The sequence below is a fragment of the Acomys minous genome (genome assembly GCF_964271855.1).
Source record: "Acomys minous genome assembly, chromosome: 2".
In the NCBI taxonomy this organism is placed as follows: domain Eukaryota; kingdom Metazoa; phylum Chordata; class Mammalia; order Rodentia; family Muridae; genus Acomys; species Acomys minous.
In genome coordinates, this window is record NC_140484.1 from 74,338,117 (window position 1) to 74,358,796 (window position 20,680).

The window sequence follows — 20,680 nt, forward strand, 5'->3', positions numbered from 1 at the left end:
ACCGATTTTTTTTCTTTAAGTTTAAATTTGTTTTTCACAATATGGACTTCAGCACGTGAGATGATGTTTCAGTGAACATATGTTTGCATAATTAAATGATCACTAAAGTTCAAGTAAACCAACAACCCCAACAATATTATATAGGTATCTTAAAATCTAGCCTCTTGGCAGATTTCCTGTTGCAGTGCGATAGATATTGGCTATGCTCCTCATGCTGTGGCTACAACTTGATGCTCTATCCTCCTGTACATCACATCTGCACCCTCTGAGCTGCCTCTCCAGTCTCCACCGCGGGTAGCTGATGCTTAGATTCTGCACTGATGTTACTCTCAACTTTTTCTTTTACTAATTTTTTTTAGTTAAAATATTACAACACTTTTCCCTTGTCCTCGCTTCCAATTGTCCCATATATTCCTCCATGCTCTCCTTAGAATTTATGCCCTCCTTATTATATGCGTATATGTATTTGTATATACATATATATTCCTATATTTAACCCCCTCAGTCTGTATAGTGTCACTGGTTTGTATGTTTACAGGGCTGACCCTTGGCACTGGGTAACCAATTGCAGTGCTCTGCTATGAAGGAGGCTAGCTCTCCCACTCCCAGCTTTCTCGGGTGTCTGCAGTTCTTTGTGCGGTGTTGAGGCCTCCTAAGCATTTCTCCTTTCAGTCTGGACTGATCTTTGTTAAGCCCAAGTGTGAGCAGTGATGCTGGTGAGACTTTATGGCTGTAGCTGTTGACATGACAAAGAGACACAACCTCACAACAAACTGCCTGGTCCTCCTGCTCTTACAGTCTTTCTGACTCCTCTTCCTCAATGTTCCCTGGACCTTCGGTGCTTAGTGTTTTGCAAATGTCTCCACAACTCTGTATTTTGATTGTTTGTAGTTTTCTATGGTGTTCTCTGTCTGTTGCTAAGAGAAGACTACACTTCTCTGTGGGTATAAAGACAAAGGTTTGCAGGTTGTTGTTAGGGATTCTGCTGACTTAGTAAATGGATGGTTGTGGGGTCTCCAACAGTAATCATGACTTCACTAGTATTTATCACTTAGCTAGGTTTCCAATACGAAACTTGGTATGTCTTTTGTTGAGAGGGTCTTAAGTCCAATTAGAGAGTTATTGGTTACTGCCAAGTTATGTATGGCACAACTGCACAGTTAGTGTTAACATGCTGTTCCTACCAAAAGTTATTCATAGATTCAATGCAATCCGAATCAGAATCCACATCTCATTCTTTACATTAAAAAATTATGCTAAAATTCATATGAAACCACAAGAGACCCTATTTAGAAAGAAGAGTCCTGAGCAAAAAGAAAAATACCAGAAGGATCTTAAGATGTATGGCAGAGCCATAGTAATAAAAACAAAGTATTGGCAGAAAAATAGACATGTAGACCAATAAAACAAAATCGAAGACCCACATGAGCCAAAACCAAACATGAGCCACATGTAACTTTAGCCACTTAATATTTTTCAAGCACACACAAAACATATGCTGGAGAAAAGAAGGCAACTAGCTTTTTATAAATCATAAGAGTATGCTTTACACAAAAAGAAATGTTTAAGATTTACATTTTATTTTTAATTATATGTACATGTTGGGGGGTTTCCAAAGATGTGAGAGTGTGGGTGCAGATGCCTATGAAGCCCAGAAGAGGGTGTCAGATCCCCTATAGCTAGAGTTTGAAAATGTCATATATTATTAATGTATTTCGATTAAACCAACTCCCCCATTCCCTCGCATTCTATTCCTTCCTTCCCCCAACCACCATCACTTTTTTCTCCCAGTTCTCAGTACTCTTTAAAGCTCACTGAGCCAATCTGCTGTCCTCAGGAATGTAGGACCATCTACTGGAGCACAGATAGCCTCTCAGGGTCCACATCCCTGAAGAACCCTGACTGTCTCTCCACCAACAGCTTTCCATTGCCAATAGCATCTCAATAGTAATTCCTTCTCTGCCCATCTGTATTCTTATTAACACACACACACACACACACACACACACACACACACACACACACGAAAGAAACACACAAATACATATACAAACATATAAACAAATGCACACACATACACACACACAGTCAGGATAGATCGGTCCAGGTACATTTAAATGGTCCATATTTTCTAAAGAAAGCTGGGACACATGCTCACTGTGCACAGGATGGAGTGTTAAGCCTGATTAACTGTAGCACAGTCCAAGTCATTGGTCCTCTTCCATGTCCTATAGAGCTATTTTTACATCCAGTATCTTAAGGCCTTCCACTTCCACATATTACCCCCACTGTGATTCATTTACTATTTCTGGACTGACAGCCTAGAAACACATCCTACCAGTGCTGAGTTGGAGAGGATATTTGAGCCCTGTCTCCAGGAAAGCAGGAGGGAGGATGTGATGCCCAGGACACACTGCATTCTAAGAATCTTGATGAATCCAACTCTATTCCTCACATTTGTATTTGTATCACCAGGAACACAGTCACTATGAAGGAGGTGAGGAGCTACAAAATAAAAATGGATTTTCCTTTTATAGTCAGTTTTACTGGAAAGATGTGAAAGAACTTTTTCTCTTTTAGCTCATGTCTACATACACATGCTCATGTTTTCTGAATTGTTTTTGGTTTTTGGTTTTTTTTTTAGAGCGATGTACAGGGGAGCCTTTGCATACCTGCTCAGTATGATGAGTCTAAAGTTGCAAACTTAAGTTATGTCATTCATCAGCAACAGAGAATAGAATTACTTGGATTCAGAGTTCTGCTTTTGTCAGATCAGTAGTTAAAATAATGCTTTTATTAGTAAAGTGAATTTCTTTTTAATATGGTAGAATACATATGACTTATTGTATAGAATGTAAAATTCTAAATTAAAATATGGTGCTTTAAGATATTTGTTTGTGGCAGGATGCTTCAGATTACATTGTTCCATAAAGTGTGTAGATATAACCAGCACAGGGAATAGCAATCAGAACATGTATGATGCCTAAAACACCCATGGAAAGTTTCTGCTGTTGGCATGGTAGTATCTTTTCACTTCCTCACTGTCCTCATTTCTCTATTAATGCACAGATAGCAGTGATATGTCTGTTTCACCTGATATCATCAAACACTTTGAAAGGATTATGATATGGCATACATAGGTATATGACATGGCACCTTACTAACTCCTCATGGCTTCTTCAGTAGCCCTCCCAACATGGTATGCTCTATTGGAAGTGAAGGTCTTGGAAAGCATGCTTATGTTGTGAAACTCCATGTTTAACTGATACCAACTTACCCTTGCTTTGTTCCAAGGCAGTCACAAGAGTGTGAATCAAAGACCTTTCGGCTTCGCAAATGCTAGCAGCCTTCAGCAACGTTCAGAGGTGAAGTTTGCTATTGTTTCAGTGTGGTTTTTACCCACCGAAACCCATATCGAGATTTTGCTTGATGAACAGGGAGGCCTAACAGAAGGTGTTTGGGTCATGGTGTTAGGGCTTCCAGGGAATATAGCTCTCTCAGGGGCTAAATTAACCACTACTGAAGAGGGGTTGCTATAAAGCAAGGTCACTCCTCCTTCTCTGTCCTCTCAGCTCATGCTTGCTCCCCCCTCTTATTATCTTTCAGTGACAAACAGATGCTCCTGAGTAATCAAACCAGTGTGGCTATCTGATCTTGGATTCCCAGAAAAAGGCAGGAAAAATTACAAAAAAAACCAACCAACCAAACAAACAAAACAACCCAAACTACATTCATAAAGCCATACCATCCATATAGGAGTGAGCTCTCCAAGTCTGCAGAGCAAGCCAAACACCCTATCGACACTGTCATCTGAGTGGTCCATCTCCAGTGTGTGTGTCTCTGACTAGACCATAGTGTCAGATACAAGTGACTGATAAAGGGTACAGGAAAGGATAAAGGTGAGATGGTGGGAGGGAGGGGAGTCACAAAGATGGGCTCGGTAACTTCTGATCAGCACTGAGTAGGAAGATGTGTCTGCTCACAGCTGGGGAGCATGAGACTCAGAAAGCTGAGTGAGTCTTTCAAATACAGCTTGCAGTGCATGGGGCCTGCATTCCCTCTAGGAGGGTCTAAAGGAAGGAGCTCCATGAGAACCATACAAGAAAGCTCTTTATGTAATGCACGGGCTATTCTACATGCAGAGGTAGAGTACCCCCTGGTTTGCACAGCCGACAAGCACACATTTGTCAGCAAAAATGGCCTCCCAGCTCCACAGCCCATCTGCTGAGGACCAAACACTCTGAGGAATTGCTTCGCACCTGATTTTATTGACTCTAACCCCAAATCATCTTTCTTTAAATAGGCTGTTTCAAAGAGAGAGTGGGAAGAAGTGACACTCTATTACACAACAGCCGAGACGAATCATCAGGGAGGTTGGCAGCCAGGAAGAAACCTGTCCCAAAGTTACAGATGCAGAATTAACCTTTACATTCATCCAGCAAAGTAGGAAGATACAGGCAAGTGAGATGTAACCGGGGAAATGAAAAGAAGATTCTTACCCAGTGTTCAGACAGAAGGCAGAAACAGTCGGGGGAATCTCAGACAGAGCTGGGTGGGCTGCCACACTTCAGAGTAGCCATCAGCTGCCTTTCCCTAGCACTTCTCATCCTTGAGCATTTTATAATACATAAATACATGGGCGCCTCTCCACTGAGTGTTATGCAGATGCTACCCCTGGGACACAATAGAACGGTCATTTAATGTCAATACCATTGCCTGTAGCATCTAAAATGTTATTTAGAGGAAACCCATCTCTCCTTCAGGAAGCCACTAGTATGCCTGATATTCAACCAGGACCAGTGAAAATGGCACATTCATTTTGCACAAACTGGCCTCTGCTGACCACCCAGAGACATCCTCTCTTGCTAGCTTTCTTTTTTAATCTCGATAGAGCAGTCCCCTTGGTCTCAGTTCAGATCTTGTACCTCTTCAGAGTGCTTTATAATTCAAGACATTATATCCTAAACTGCTTGTTCCTGGCCCCCCCCCCCCCCCCCCGTGCCTTTCTCTTTTTCGCTCTTTGCAACACTCATCCTTTGCATCTGCAATACCACCCTCAGTGACCCCACCCCTGTCCTTGTGATGTAGAGAACCTCTCGGCCCCACTTAGGCACACATCTTGCTTGATGTCTCCACAGGACTTGTGATGATTGAAAACTAGGGTTTAGCTCAGTGGTAAAATGCAGGCTTAGCATATGCAAGACCTTGAGTTTGATACCCAGCACCCAACACACAGAGTTTCTGGTAAGTAAAAATGTGCTCATTTTTATGGTTTACTGGAGCTCTGTCACTCCCTCAGCAGACCAGAAGGTCCACATAGCCAAAGCTTTTGTCTTTCTTACCTCCTTTCCCCTTTTGTTCCAACATTTCACAGACTGTTTAGCCAGCAGGAGACCCTGAATGGAACAATAAAACCTTCTGTCTCTGCACCCACACATGCACTCTCATCAGAAGCCCCGCTGGCTAGTCCAGCCTTCCTGCTCCACACTGTAGCTTCAGCCTATTTCTCTGGTCCAGTTTAACAGAGATGGAAAGTAGGGGTACAGGCCATTGGGAGCATTCTTGAGGAGCAGAATTAGGGGGGCAGATTCTGTGTTCTGTGATCAAATTACAGAGAACTGTTTAAATAGCCGAACTCTCAGAACATGAGTTTTGTTTCACAAAGGGAGTTAGTGGTGCTTCTGTGTGGGGAAAACACACATGAGTTGAATCTCAGACCTGCATTTTCCATAAAGCCCATGAAATTAATAAGAACAGTGATAAAATGTCACTGCTAAAAGCAACTGTGCCATGAAAGTGGCCCAGTGTAACATTATTAGCTCAAAGTGATGACACCGACACAATAAAGGACATCCCATGAAAACACAGCAGAGTTTCTGAGCCTGGAAGAGTTGAGAAGAGCCCTAGGCATGTAGAGAGGGCAGCCAGTAAGATGCTTTCAGCACATTCTGGGGCACTACCTACAGGAAATTATAGAACAGCTTTAAATCTTGGCTGTTATTTGAACACAACTTTGCAAGAGACAATAGAATCAACAATACTGTCTCTATTTTTTTTTAAAGCCCTTGGACCTAATTAGGTCTAAAATCCGCAGTGCGAATTAATTTTCTCCAGTCATTGAAATGTACCTTCAACTAAGAGGAGAAATTTGGATATTTTGGACATTTAATGTAAGAGAGAACAAACAGGAGGAGAAGGGGATGAGAGACTGAGAAGAGGCTTCAGGTTAGGAGACAAAGTCTGAGCAAGCCAGCTCTGTGCAGCTGAGCTTTCCCTGTGCACCACCACACACCTGATGTCTGAGGGTGGATCTGGCTATGTTCTGTCAGCTGTCCTTGTGATGAAGTGCCTGAGATAAGTCAGTTACAGGGATGAACAGCTTACTTGGGTTACTTTCTCCCTCTTCCTTTTTTTTTTTGGAGGTTTCAGTCTGTAATGCATGGATTCTGTTGTTTGGGGCTTATATCGAGCAGCACCTCACAGTGAGAGTACAGGACAGAGCAAAGCCATTGTATCCCCACAGGTGCTCACCAGTGAGACATGAGTGCTAGAGAATACAAAGTGTTAAAGGGACAATACACACACACACACACACACACACACACACACACACACACACACACATACACGCACATTCATGTATATGCATATCTAAAAGGTGCAACACATACTCACATACTCACATACACATTCACATATATGCATATCTAAACACGCAGAGATGAATAATGCTTAGAGAAAAAGGCATGGAGATGATATCTGTGATCAACATGAACAGAGTTCTCATGAATGCCTTCATCCCTGAAAAGTTCCTGATTCAATTAAGTAGTAAGAAAGAGACGCCACACAAAACAGGCGAACAGCTTGTTGGAAAGAAAGCCTCACAGAACTGTGAGAAATACATCCAGCTGCGAATCGCACTAATTAGAACAAGATTCCAATGATATTAGACTCAAAGTTGAGATAATAAATACAACAGAATGGAATGAAAAGCTATTGCAGAGTTCAGCACAAATTGAGAACCCAAACAGTATTGTTATGAATTAAATGAAATCACAAGAATGAAACTGGCTCAGCTACAAGGCAAATAGCTGCATGGAAAAACAGCTTCTGGGCTGGGGCGATGCCTCAGACAGCAATGTGTTTACCTGGTAAGCACGAGGACTCGATTTCAACACCCAGAACCCACATTAAAAATATGCGGTGGTGGTGTGATTGTGATTCCAGGGTTGGGGAAGCAGAGATAGGCAGATATCTGAGATTTCAGGCCAGCCACCCCAGCTTTCTCAGAAGACACTGTGGAAGCAAAGTGCGGTGGTGGTACATGTCTTTAATCTCAGCATTTGGGAGTCAGAGGCAGATAGATCTCTCTGAGTTTGCAGCCAGCCTGATCTACACAGTGAGCTTCAGGACAAGCAGCCAGAACTACATACTATATTGTGGGACTCTGTCTCAAAAAAAAAAAAGACAAGGTGGGTAGAGCACCTGAAAGGAGTGACACCTGCTGTTTTCCTCTGCCCTCCACACTCAAGAGTGTACATGTACATGTTTTCTTGTTTGCATGTGCTCATACGCATACATGAACTTTACCCCCACGAAACATACATGCACATACACAAAAATACATAATACATAAATACATAAAAAGAAAAAAAGAAAAACAGCTTTGACTAAGCATGTGAATGAGGGGAAAATACACAAGGGATTAAGAAATTATAAAAAAGAAAGCGATAAATAACATTTTCTCTTATTTTGCCACAGTGTGAAGAGAGTCTGTTTTGTGCAAGTCTGATAGAGAAAAGGTGAGAGAAATAGGCAGACAACATAGCTGAATCATACGGCCCAACTGTGCCTGAGGCTAAAAGTTCCCCTTTGGGTTGGAACAGGTTTTTTTTTCATGAAGACATACTTTAAGATGAGTTTTATTCCTCTCCATGTATTTAAAAGTAACCTTCCTACTTAAATGTTTAAGAGTTCAAAATGTAAAATAGCATCTCAAGCCTTCAGTGTCTTGCTTTCTCACCTGAAATATGAGGAAATAATCACATATATTCTATTTTTTACTTGGGCAACACAGTTTTATCTGTGTCTACATATCACAGTGCCTAGCACAATGTCTGCCACACAATGAATGGTATCTTTAGAAGCTATTATTATAGAGTTCAGATATAATTCCACTATAGTAACCTGGTGAGATAAATTTGTTCCATTTTATCTAGAATTAAACCAGTCCAAAGACTAACTCGTGGATCTTCATATTTGATGGACACTTTTCTAAGCATTTTTTGCATATATTAATTCACTTAACCCACACAGAGCCCATGGAGGAGGCATGTTATTATTCTCATCTTCCTGAGGCACGGGGAGGTTAAGTAATTTCTGCAGGGTCACAGCAATTGTTAGTGATGGAGAGAGCATGGCCTCAGAAGCCATGCTCTTTGTCAGGACATCATGCAGCTACAGGAAGGCCTTTGAGAGCTTGAAACGGGAGCAAATAAGCAGAAAAACTCCAGAGCTAAGTGGCGTGATGAGTGAGGCATGAATCCCAGGCAATGCGACTCAAAAGCTCCAGCGTCAGATGCTATGTGGCAGTCTGTCGAGTGCATCTTTAAAGGAGGATCTCCTGTCCACCCTGTCAAAGGGAATTAAGCGAAGATGTTCCCTTGGTTCTGGTCAGTACCTCGGACAGAGAACCATGGGCGTGAGCCACGTTCTACCTAGACATGCTGCCTATGACATCCCAAATAATCCTTTGACAATGGTAATTAAAATGTGCACAGAGCAAATATGCCATTGTAGAGGGAATTTCTGAAGTTTGTGAGATGGGACTCTTCCCTTTTGATATGTAGTCAATCATTTTAACAACGTAGCAACTAGCAGGATGCCTCTCAAATGAAAGGAGAACAATACAGAGCCAGGGAAGGGGCGGTTCAGGTTTGAATAAAAGCAGCTGCCTAGGAGCAGTGGGGATGAAGGAGGTGGTGATACAGCACTGACAGCAGTAGGTGGGGGTAGACACAGAGTGTGGATGCAGGAAACCTACTTAAGGAAGGGGCTGGCTTGAAAACTTGAGGGTAGGCTTGACAGAAAGAGATCAAGAGAGAAGGTATTTCCTATTGATTAAGAGTGCACTGTAGCTTGGGTAAAATTTGAATCTTAAACATGTAATTGTCTAATCTTTATGATAGTCGTAACTTTGTTTTCTCTTAGTCCATAATAAAAAGAAAGGAGATGACGATGAGGAGAAAAGGGGTGTGTGTGTGTGTGTGTGTGTGTGTGTGTGTGTGTGTGTGTGTGTGCTGTTTTTTGTTTTCTTTTGTTTTTTGGTTTCTTTGTTGGTAAAGCAAGGTGTATAGTGAATGGAGAGAATAAGAGATAAACAAAAAAGGCAGGACCCTCAGATACAGAAAACAGAATTCGGGGAAAGGAGGCAAAAGAGTGGGTTTCTAGAGGGTGGGAGAGAAGGGGGAGTAAGTGAGGGGACGGGATTGACGGTGACTTCGAATCCAACTTAGGACAAACAAGTTAGGTCTGTAGCCTAGGTGCTCAGTGGATACTTTTTGTGGTGAACTTTTCTCTTGAAAGAGACTTCCATATCCATCCTCTGGGTGAAGTACTCTACCTAAACTTCACCACAAACAGCCCCAGAAGGTCATTGTCGTTGTTAGCATGTGGGAGGGGTTTCAGATCTAGAGCACTGTGCTCTGAACATGAAGTATTAGCATTGTGTTGTTCCTGTTAGAGCAGCTGGGGAAAGGTCATTATTCTGGTGGCTGGTTTGAAATACTCAGCAGTTCTCTTGGTACATTTTACTTTGCTGGCTTTGGATGGAGACTCTGTCTCACAGAGATGCATCATTTAGAATATGGACAGCTTATTTTCAAATCAGGATGGATGAAAATGTTAGAATGCTGTGATATTTAGTGTGTAAGCTTCAGAAGGCACTCATCTCACGAGCAGGATCTTTGGTGGCAGGTTCAGCAGTGTTGCAGGACAGGGATCTGTTGGCATTTCACCATCATAGATCAAATCCCAAGGCTGGCTACACTGAGTAAACATTCTGCCAGTGCCATATGTAGGCCTGTAATCAACACATGAAATTGGTTTTGGGGGGAAGTCCCTCTGCATAGATAGATAGATAGACAGATAGATAGATAGATAGATAGAGCAACATTAAATTAAAAAGGATGGGGAAATTGGCTCAGTTTGTAAATTATTTGCCACACAAGTATAAGTGCCTGAGACTCATCTCAGCATCCCTGTCAAAAGCTACATGTTTTAGTACACATCCGTAACTTTCAGACAATCATTGGATCTCACTGACCAATCTATCTCAATCATTGGATCTCACTGACCAATCTATCTCAATCAGTGAATAATACATTCAGTGAGAACTGTCTCAAAAGTAAAGTGTGCAGAAGAAGACACCTGGCATTGGCTCTTGATCTCTCTCTCTCTCTCTCTCTCTCTCTCTCTCTCTCTCTCTCTCTCTCTCTCTCTCTCTCTCTCTCTCTCACACACACACACACACACACACACACAGAGGCACTGTTACAGTAAGGGGGGAAGTGGATGTTATAAAAACAGAATTTCACTCCAGTTCTTAATAAACCTCTTCAGAAATGTCTATTCATATCTAAAAACAAGATGCATACAGCCAAGAGCACATCTGTATGACTCTCAAAGATCTCCAGATGTGGATGCTACTGGCATTCTCGTGCTAAATATCACTGGGCACCTCGGGCCATTCTGAACATTTTCATGCCCTAGACAAGGCTCTCAGCCCTAGAAAGGACACACACAATCCATTTGGATGCACCTGTTGGCTGAAACTGCTTGCTAGCAGAGATTAAAACTGTGAGAGTGACATGCAAAGTGGGCATGGAACAGTGATTGAAAGAAAAGGAGCCAAGAATGTCTTTCACTGATCTGCCACTGTCCTCCAGATTCTGAGATGACAGCCCTTGTTTCATTCAGGTCTTACTACAACCATGTAAATTCAGAGCTTGTTAGTAGTACAAGTTAAAGATGGGGAACTGAATTTAACAATTGCTATGCATCCTGGACAAGGCCATGCATCTAGCCAGACTGAGTCAGAGGATGAACATGAATGTTTACCCCTTGTCTACAAAGACAGGGACACTGTGATTCCCACGTAACTCTCCCATGGTAACATTTATCATGCTGTTGCATTGGGCCACTTACTTGCTTACATTATGCTTCAAGCTACCAGGAAAAACAATTCCATCTGTCCAGATCGCTACTCTACCACTAGGTTTTAGCAAAGTGACAAGATATTATATATATATATATATATATATATATATATATATGCTCTCTATATATATATATATGCTCTCTCTCTCTCTCTCTCTCTCTCTCTCTATATATATATATATATATATATATATATATATATATATATATTATCTCAGTATATAAGTGGTTGACAACTTGGATTTGTGCTTAGAAAGGGCCATTCTCATCTTCTACAATCCTTGGGCTTGCTGTTTCCTGACACCTATGGCTACCTCACCTCCTAGAACTATCCTTCCCCTATCCAGGCACAGAAGCTAAACTTATACAGCATCACCTATTTCACAAAATAGCACCATGAGTTTTGTCCCTTTCTCTTCTCACTGTAAGCATATCTCTATAATGACATATATAAACCTAGTCCAAGATGGGCTTGATGGCTAACACCCATACACCCATAACATCCATAATCCAGTCCACTGTTATAAATAAGGCTGCCTGCACTACCGAAAAAATCTTGTCTCAAGAGACAGCATCATGCCCCAAGTAAACCTAGTCCATTCTTCTTTATGGCTGAAGAGTAGTTTACAGATAGATGTACTCTGATGTGTTTTAAAACTTTTGTTTACAATTTTAAAAGTAATTTTTATAAAATAATTCATATACATTTATATGGTAACATTTATCATGCTGTTGCATTGGGCCACTTACTTGCTTCAAGCTACCAGAAAACACAATTCCATCTGTCCAGATCACTATTCTACCACTAGGTTCTAGCAAAGTGAGAAGATTTTATATATATATATATTGCACATATATATAATAAACTACCTACAGCAAGAAGAAACACAAAACAATCATGAATTATATATATATATGTATATATATATATATATATATATATAATATATATATATAAAAATATATATATATTACATTCATAGTGTTTTGGCTATTTGTATTTGGCAAATAGCGTTGAAGAAAACATCTTTCCTATCTTGGTGAGTCTAAAATTCTGATTGTAAATTAATATCTATCATATCTCATCATTATCAACTTAAAACATCTATCTAAACCTAAAGACATCTTAACCCATAAATAATTAAGCTTAATTGTAAAACTAAACTATCTGGTCTTCAACCACATCAGAGACATGAAAAAGAATAAGATTAATTACCTGAGTATACAGGGAGTGCAGGTTAGCAGCTTCCCAAATGAGAAGATGACAGAGAAGGTTTGCTGCTAAAAGGAAAGTTAATAGCACTAAGTACCATTATAAAGAAACAGAAGAGATCCCAAGCTAGCAACTTAACAGCACACCTGAAAGCTCTAGAACAAAAAGAAGCAGACACACCCAAGAGGAGTAGGTGGTTGGAAATCATCAAACTCAATGCTGAAATCAATACATTAGAAACAATGAAAACAACTCAAAGAATCAACAAAACCAAAAGTTGATTCTTTGAGAAAATCAACAAGATAGACAAATCCTTAGCCAAACTAACTAAAAGGCAGAGGGAGAGTATTCAAATTAAAAAAATCAGAAATGAAAAGGGAGACATAACAATAGACACCAAGGAAATCCAAAGAATCATTGGGGCTTACTTCAAAAGCCTACACAAAAACTGAAAATCTAAATGAAATACATAATTTTATTGATAGCTACAAATTACCAAATTTGAATTAAGATCAGGCAAACAAATTGAATAGTCCTATAACACCTAAGAAAATAGAGGCAGTCATGAAAAGTCTCCCAAAGAACAAAAGCCCAGGACGAGATGGATTCAGCACAGATCTCTACCAGACCTTCAGAGAAGACCTAATACCAATTCTCTTCAAATTATTCCACAAAATAGAATCAGAAGGCATATTGCCAAGCTTATCCTATGAGGCCCCAATCGCCTTGATACCTAAAACACAGAATAACTCAAAAAGGAAAGAAAATTTCAGACCAAATTTTCCTATGAATATTGATTAAAAAATATTCAATAAAGTACTTGCAAGCTGAATTCAAAAACACATCAAAATATCATTCACTATGATCAATAGGCTTCATCCCAGGCATGCAGAGGTGGTTTAATAGACAGAAATATAATTTCCATCAATGTAATTTGTCATATAAACAAACTGAAAGAAAAAAAACACATAATTATCTTCTTAGATGGTGAAAAAGCAGTCAACAGAATCCAACACCCGTTCATGTTAAAAGTCCTGGAGATAGCAGGGATACAAGGTACATTCCTAAACATAATAAAGGCAATATACAACAAGTCTATAGCCAACATCAAACTAAACGGAGAGAAACTTAAATCAATTCCACTGAAATCAGGGACAAGACAAGGCTGTCCACTCTCTCTGGATCTCTTCAATATAGTACTTGAAGTTTTAGCTGAAGCAATAAGGCAATTAAAGGAGATCAAGAGGATATAAATTGGAAAGGAAGAAGTCAAACGATCACTATTCATGGATGATATGATAGTATACATAAGTGACCCAAAAATTCTATCGAGGTACTCCTACACTGATAAATACCTTCAGCAAAATGATTGTGAACAAAGCTTTTTTCTTTAGTTGTTGAAATTCTGGAAGTTTCTAACTTTTTGTAATTTTAAATGTGCTGCCATACCATCTTTGAGTACTTATTTTTATTTACTCATTTAAAAAAAGAATACATTTCCTGGTGGCAAGATTATAAGTTCAAAGCTTGTGGGTTTTGTTTTGTTTTGTTGTTGTTTTTGTACTTTTTTCCTTCTTTTGCTTCTTTTTTTATTTTATTAATTTATTCATTCACATTACATCTCAATTGTTATCCCATCCTTTGTACCCTCCCATTCCTCCCTCCCTCCCATTTTCCCCTTACTCCCATCCCCTATGACTGTGACTGAGGGGGACCTCTTCCTCCTGTATATGCTCATAGGGTGTCAAGTTTCTTCTTGGTAGCCTGCTATCCTTCCGCTGAGTGCCACCAGGCCTCTCCATCCAGGGAATGTGGTCAAATATGGGGCACTAGAGTTCATGTGAAGGTCAGACCTCATTTTCCACTCAACTGTGGAGAATGTTCTGTCCATTGGCTAGATCTGGGTAGGAGTTCAAAGTTTCCTGCACGTACTGTCCTTGGCTGGTGTCATAGTTTGAGCAGGACCCCTGGGCCCAGATCTGCCCATCATTATCTTCTTCTTGTAGGTTTCTAGGACCCTCTGGATCCTTCCATTTCCCCATTCTCCCATGCTGCTCGTGGGTTTTTTATTGTAACATATATGTATATATGTATCATCATACAGCTTTCAGAAAAGTCTACAGTATTTCTCATTTCTAAAGAATACAAAAGCAGACCTTTCCTTTACATCCTTGCCAAAAATTCATGTTAACACTTTAAATTTTTTTCTGGTCTGTTGAATAAGCAAAGATGTTCCAATTTGCTTTTCCGTATACTAACAAGTTTAAGCTCATTGTTACTTTTTCTTTTCTTGCTCACTCGTTTGTACTGCTGTGAAGAATCAAGTTGTGACAGTTCTCCAGCCAATGCTCTAAAAGCATACCTCCTTACTCCTGAGCACACTAACTAGACTTCTCAGGCTCCTTATGAACATATAAATAATTTAAAGCCAATGGGATAAAAACATTATTATTAATAGCATTCTTTATCCTTGACATCCCCTCACTTATGACTCCTTATTTTTAACCTACAGATATCAGCCTCACATGAAGGACTGGAAGATCCTTGGGAAGAGTAGCATCAAGATATTTAAGGAACATGAGGGTGAAGCCTTACATAGTGCTCCCCACCACACAAGAAAACCCATGTCAGCCTCTGCTAGTAAAGCCTTACATAATGCCCCCCACCACACAGGAAAATCCATGTCAGCCTTTGCTGGTTAATAGAGGATTTTTGGTCATGTTAATTTATGGAGAGGTCCATATCACACGGTTGTTGTCTCTATAAAAATAGTTCCAAATTTGAGGTTCTTGGTGTTTTTCCTTGGCATTTCTAAGCTATCTGCATGAATGTATTAATCTGTCTTAAATAGCTGTCTTATCAATTTGTTGTATAATTGGTTGAACACACACACACATAGGCAAATGGCCACACTTGTTTAGAAAATTTCCTCCAATATAAAAACTTAAGAACATTTCCCTTCAGTGGGTATTTTATCACATACTACTCTAAGAGTTAAATTCAGTAGAAGTTTATTTCATCTGCTGTTCATAGAATGGGTATCATTCTGTGTCATCCCAGGTGGATACTATGTGCCAGACCCTTTTGCTAAGTGCTCCTGGATGGTCTCATGTGAGGTAAAGGGTGCTGATACCAAACATTCTGTTTGCGTGTATTCAAGAATGTAGTTCTACGTGTTCAGCGGCCTCCGACCATGATGTCTGTCTAGCCTGACGTCCATGCTGCTTAGACTGCAGCAGGTTTAGAGTCTGTCTCCACAGAAAGGATAGTGAGGCTCGCCTCATCATTGTTCTTGTTCAAAATTCCAAATCTGTTCCTTACTTATCTTACTCTGTCCCATTCTACCCAAACTAGTCAAATATGAAGTGAAAAAGTTAAATATAAGACACAGGAATTCTGACAGAAATTTGGTAAATGGTTTCATGAATCTAGACAGGGTGGATATTTGATGACATAAAGTCATCTCTTTCAGGGTCCTGATACGTCTCTCCATTAATTCAGATCATGCTTTATGCTCCTCAGTAAAATTTTATAGTTTTATTCAGATAAGTATCATGCTTGCTAAATTTATTCATGGATATTTTATAGTTTTTACAACTCTTGTGAATGGATCTCCCCCTCCTCCCACTTTCATTTCTAACTGGATATTTTCAGTATTAGATGATCTTTGATTTGTTGCTTCTATAACTCATGTTATTTTAAGACAGCTTCCTACCATCATTCTACAGATAGTGTGGGGAATGCCTCCTCCCAGTGTATCTCTTATTCTGAGTAAAGTCAGAGACTTATAAACTACGTACTTTAGCTTCTGGGAGCTCTGGGGTGATTAAGTGATCAGGATAAGGTCAGAGGTTGGGCTAAAACAAATTACCTGTAACAGATGTGCTTGTTTCTCTTAAAAGGGCATGGAGATTAGGCAAGGAGTGGTAACAGCTATTTGTGGTTTAGAGATCAGCCTGGTCTTTCCTGATGAGGGCATGAAAGGAGAGGGAGCCAGGGTTTCCATGAAGGAGCCAATAGCAGGGCTGAGATCAAGATAAGTAAACTGAAAAGCCAGAAATGGAGATTGCTGGATAAGCCAGAACCAACAGACCATCTCAGGGTTCTGGTGTAAAGGCACAGCAGCCAAGATCAACTACTTTCTTATGTACTAATAGCAAATGATTGAAAACATAAATAGCAATACATGAAGTGGTTCTAATAAAATAAAATTGACAAGGTACATTTTTTCTCCAGATTTTTTTAGTATAATTTATTCAGATTACATCCCAATTATTAACCCCTCACTTGTATCTTTCCTTTCACACCCTCCCTCCCTCTTTTGCCCTATTCTTCTCCCCTAGACCTCTGACAGAAAGGGACCTCCTCTGCCATCATATGACCATAGCCTATCAGGTCTCATCCAGATAGCCTGTTTCCCCTTACTCTGAGTGCCACTAGGCCCTCCCCACCAAGGGGAAGTGATCAAATTGGGGCCACCAAAATTCATGTCCGAGGCAGTCCCCACTATCTTCACAAGCATGGAGAATGTGCTGTCCATTGGCTAGATCTGAACAGGGGGTCTAGTTTACTACATGCATTGTCCTTGGTTGGTATAACAGTTTGTGTAGGCCACCCTGGGTACAGATCCGCAAGCCTTGATGGTCTCCTTGTAGAGCTCCTGAACCCTCTGAGTTCTTCCATCCCTCTATTCTTCCATACCACTATCACCTGGAGTCCAGCAGTGAGTTCCAGCATTTGTCCCAATCCCTCACTGAGTGGAGAATCTCAGAGAACATCTATGTTGTGCTAATATTCAGTAATAAGTGAGTATATACCTTGAGTCTATTTCTGGGTCTGGGTTACCTCATTCAAGATGATGATTTTTTAGTTCCATCCAATTGTCTGCAAATTTTAAGATTTGTTTTTAGTAGCTGAGTAGTATTCCATTGTGTAAATGTACCACAGATTTTTATCCATTCTTCTGTTAAAGGACATATAGGTTGTTTCCAGATTCTGGCTATTATGAATAAGGATGCTATGAGCATAGTTGAGCAAATATCTTTGTTGTATGGCAGAGCATCTTTCATCAGAGAAATGCAAATCAAGACAAGGTGCATTTAAAAAACTAAAAATGGAAAAATTAAAAATATGTTCACAGATCAGAAACTCCATTTTGCTAAATAAATATTCTCTTCAAACACTAGTCAGAACTGAACAGGCCTGTTTTGTAATTATTGATATAATAATTAAGCATTTTATATGGGGCTAGGAGGAGGCTCAATGGTTAAGAGCACTGATTGATATTCTAGAGAACCTGGGTTCAGTCCCCAGCATTCATACTGTGACTCACAACCATCTGCTACTCCAGTTCCAGGGTATCCAACATCTTTTTCTGGTCTCCATAGGTACTACACACATGGTTCACAGATGTACATCTGGGAAATACACCCGTACATATGAAATAAAATGAATAAAATCCTTAAAAGTTACTTAGAAAGCCAAAACATCTACTATCTTTTTAAAAGACTTGATCTAAGGCTAGAACAATAAAAGCATATTGCACTAGTGTGTGTGTGTGTATGTGTGTGTGTGTATGTGTGTGTGTGTGTATGTGTGTGTGTGTATGTGTGTGTGTGTGTGTGTGTGTGTGTGTGTGTGTGTCTTTCTATGTAGACTTGAACAAAGGTCTACTCATATCAGACACAGAGCCAACTACAGACAGGAATAACAGTGCTACCACAGCCCGACATGGTGAATGAATTTGGTTTTTATGGTTTTGGTTGGTTGTTTTTTCCCTTAGGGGATGACTTACAAGAACAAGAATGAATGAAAGGCAGCTACTTCAGCAAATGCCCACTGCTGTATGGTGACAACTCGTGAAAGCTGGACCTCTGAAGCTGTCTGAATTATCGCAGAACAGATCAACATGGGAGAGTCTCCTTCTCATCAGTCCCTTCTATGTATATAATGTCGAGGAGGGAGGAGCATGGTACATCTAATAAGTTTCAGGGACATTCTGAGACTTGAGAGTTGTTTATTTCCTGAGTCTTATGGAGCCTCCCTTTGGAATTTCCGCCATCTTTGGAAAAAGCATGAGGAATCCGCAGCAAGTAACTTAAGGCCACAAACCTTAAAGTGATTTTACCTTTCTAGTCTAACAGAACCTTGAGGGAGGAGAGCACACTTGGGCTCCACTGTAAACATTTTATAAATGTGTTATCTTTCTGGAGCCTCAAGAGGTGCAAACTAAAGCATAACATATAATACACTATGGAAGTTTAAATGATGAGAGAAGTGATCACCATCCTTGCTGGTGATGTATAAAATAACACAACATAGGTCCAACTAAACCGAGGCAGGCTATAGGAAAGTCACTACATTGGGAGACTACTTGTCAACATAAAAGACCCAAACACTCATGCCCACAATATGAACAATGCTCGATGTTTATTAATCCCACAATTACACTTAGTAGTGACACTTAAAAATATGTAGTTCATTATTAGGGTTGTAACACCTTCAAGATGTTGCAATACAGAAGATGGCTGCCTTCAAGGAAGGGGACAGTGACTGCAATGGGCCTGATAGTAATTCCTAGGCTGGAACTATTGTCTGGATTGCTCTGGTAACAGATCGATGACATCAAACTGAACACTTGGCATCTGTGTTCTGTGTGTATGAGGTACTTCATTGGGAAGAAGCACTGCAGAAATGCTCAGTTGCTCAGAATGCATGCTGCTCTCACAGAGGACCTGAGTTTGGTTCCCAGCATCTAAGTCCAGTGTTGCAAACAGCCAATAGCACCAGCTCCAGGGGATCCAATGCCTCTGTGTTCTTGGGTGGCATTGGAATGGGGAAAGGACCATGATGGACAAATCAGGTCACTGGGGGCATTCAAGAATTATATTGGTTTCCTAGCTTTTTTTTCTTTTCCTCTGCTTCCTGACCACCATGTAGTGAGAAGCTTTGCTCTACTTATGTGATCCTTCTGTGATGCTCTGCTTTGCCATGACAGTCCCAAACGAACAAAACTGACCTTTCCTTGTTTCTAAATTGTTTTATGTGTTTTGTCATGGTGATGGAGAACTGGCTAAACCAGCTAGCAAACCTCTAATCTGACCTCCTGCTTAAGCTCTTAGTTTTTTAAACCATCAAGTACACTGGACTTGAGGCAATATTCTGTTACCTCTGAGATACTTGGGGGTGAAATACTGAGTAAATGTTGAGAACCTAGGCTGTACAAAGGGAGAAAGAGGAGAAAAGAAAATTATTTTGTTCTAAGAGTAGTCTTTTACCCATGAAACTGGCCCTTATCTGTGCAAATGTGTTGGATCCGAATATGCATTCTGGAAGAAAAGTTATATTTTGTAAGATGCTTGGGAAAAGGGAACTTTTGTATCTTTGTTGTATGTCTTCAAAGATCTTTATATCACAAGACCTGTATTTTCCCAGAGTGAGATGGCTGAGAACTTTGACCCTTTCTGTCTTATTTATCAACAGCTCCCCAGGATCCTGTCCTGGATAACTGTTAGTGACTGAATAAGTCATCCATCCATCCATCTATCCGTCCATCCATCATCCATCCATCCATTCATCCATCCATCTATCCATCTATCCATCCATCCATCTGGTCCATAGGTCCATCCATCCATCCATCTATCCGTGTATCCACCCATGCATCCATGCATCCTTTCATCAACTTTACACCTCCCCATTCTTGTCTCCCTGTCTTAACATGAATCTTCTCATAAATTCAGTTGCTGGAGGCTGTATTAACTCTCACCATGAGATGTCTCTGGATGCAAAGTGAAGTTGCTGACTGCTTGCTCATTGAGGCCCCGTGCACAGGCTAGTGGGAAGAGGACCCCTAACCTCGCCCCATTTGGCTCTATGCCTGTCCTGAGAAGTTCATAGAATAAGCATTTGACAGGATTAAGGATTGATTTGGCACCACACTGGGGCTCCATTCAGGAACTCAGTTGTGCTGGGCAGTGGAGTAGCACTTATTGGTTTCAGAGGGGATGAAAAACAATTTAAGCAACTTCTGTTCTCTTCAGCCCGGACACACACCATTGCTCTGTTGACTTAGGAGCAGCTGCTGACACTGACGAGCTGTCTTTGAAATCCTTCTCTCATCTGTCTGCAACTCATCGTAGAAACACTGCATGCAGCGATGAGGCAAGCACGTTCCTCACACTAACCTCCGAGTTTCAAAGCTAGCCAGTTTTCCTGGAGAAGAAGAACGAGGCTAGGGGATGCCATTTGTCC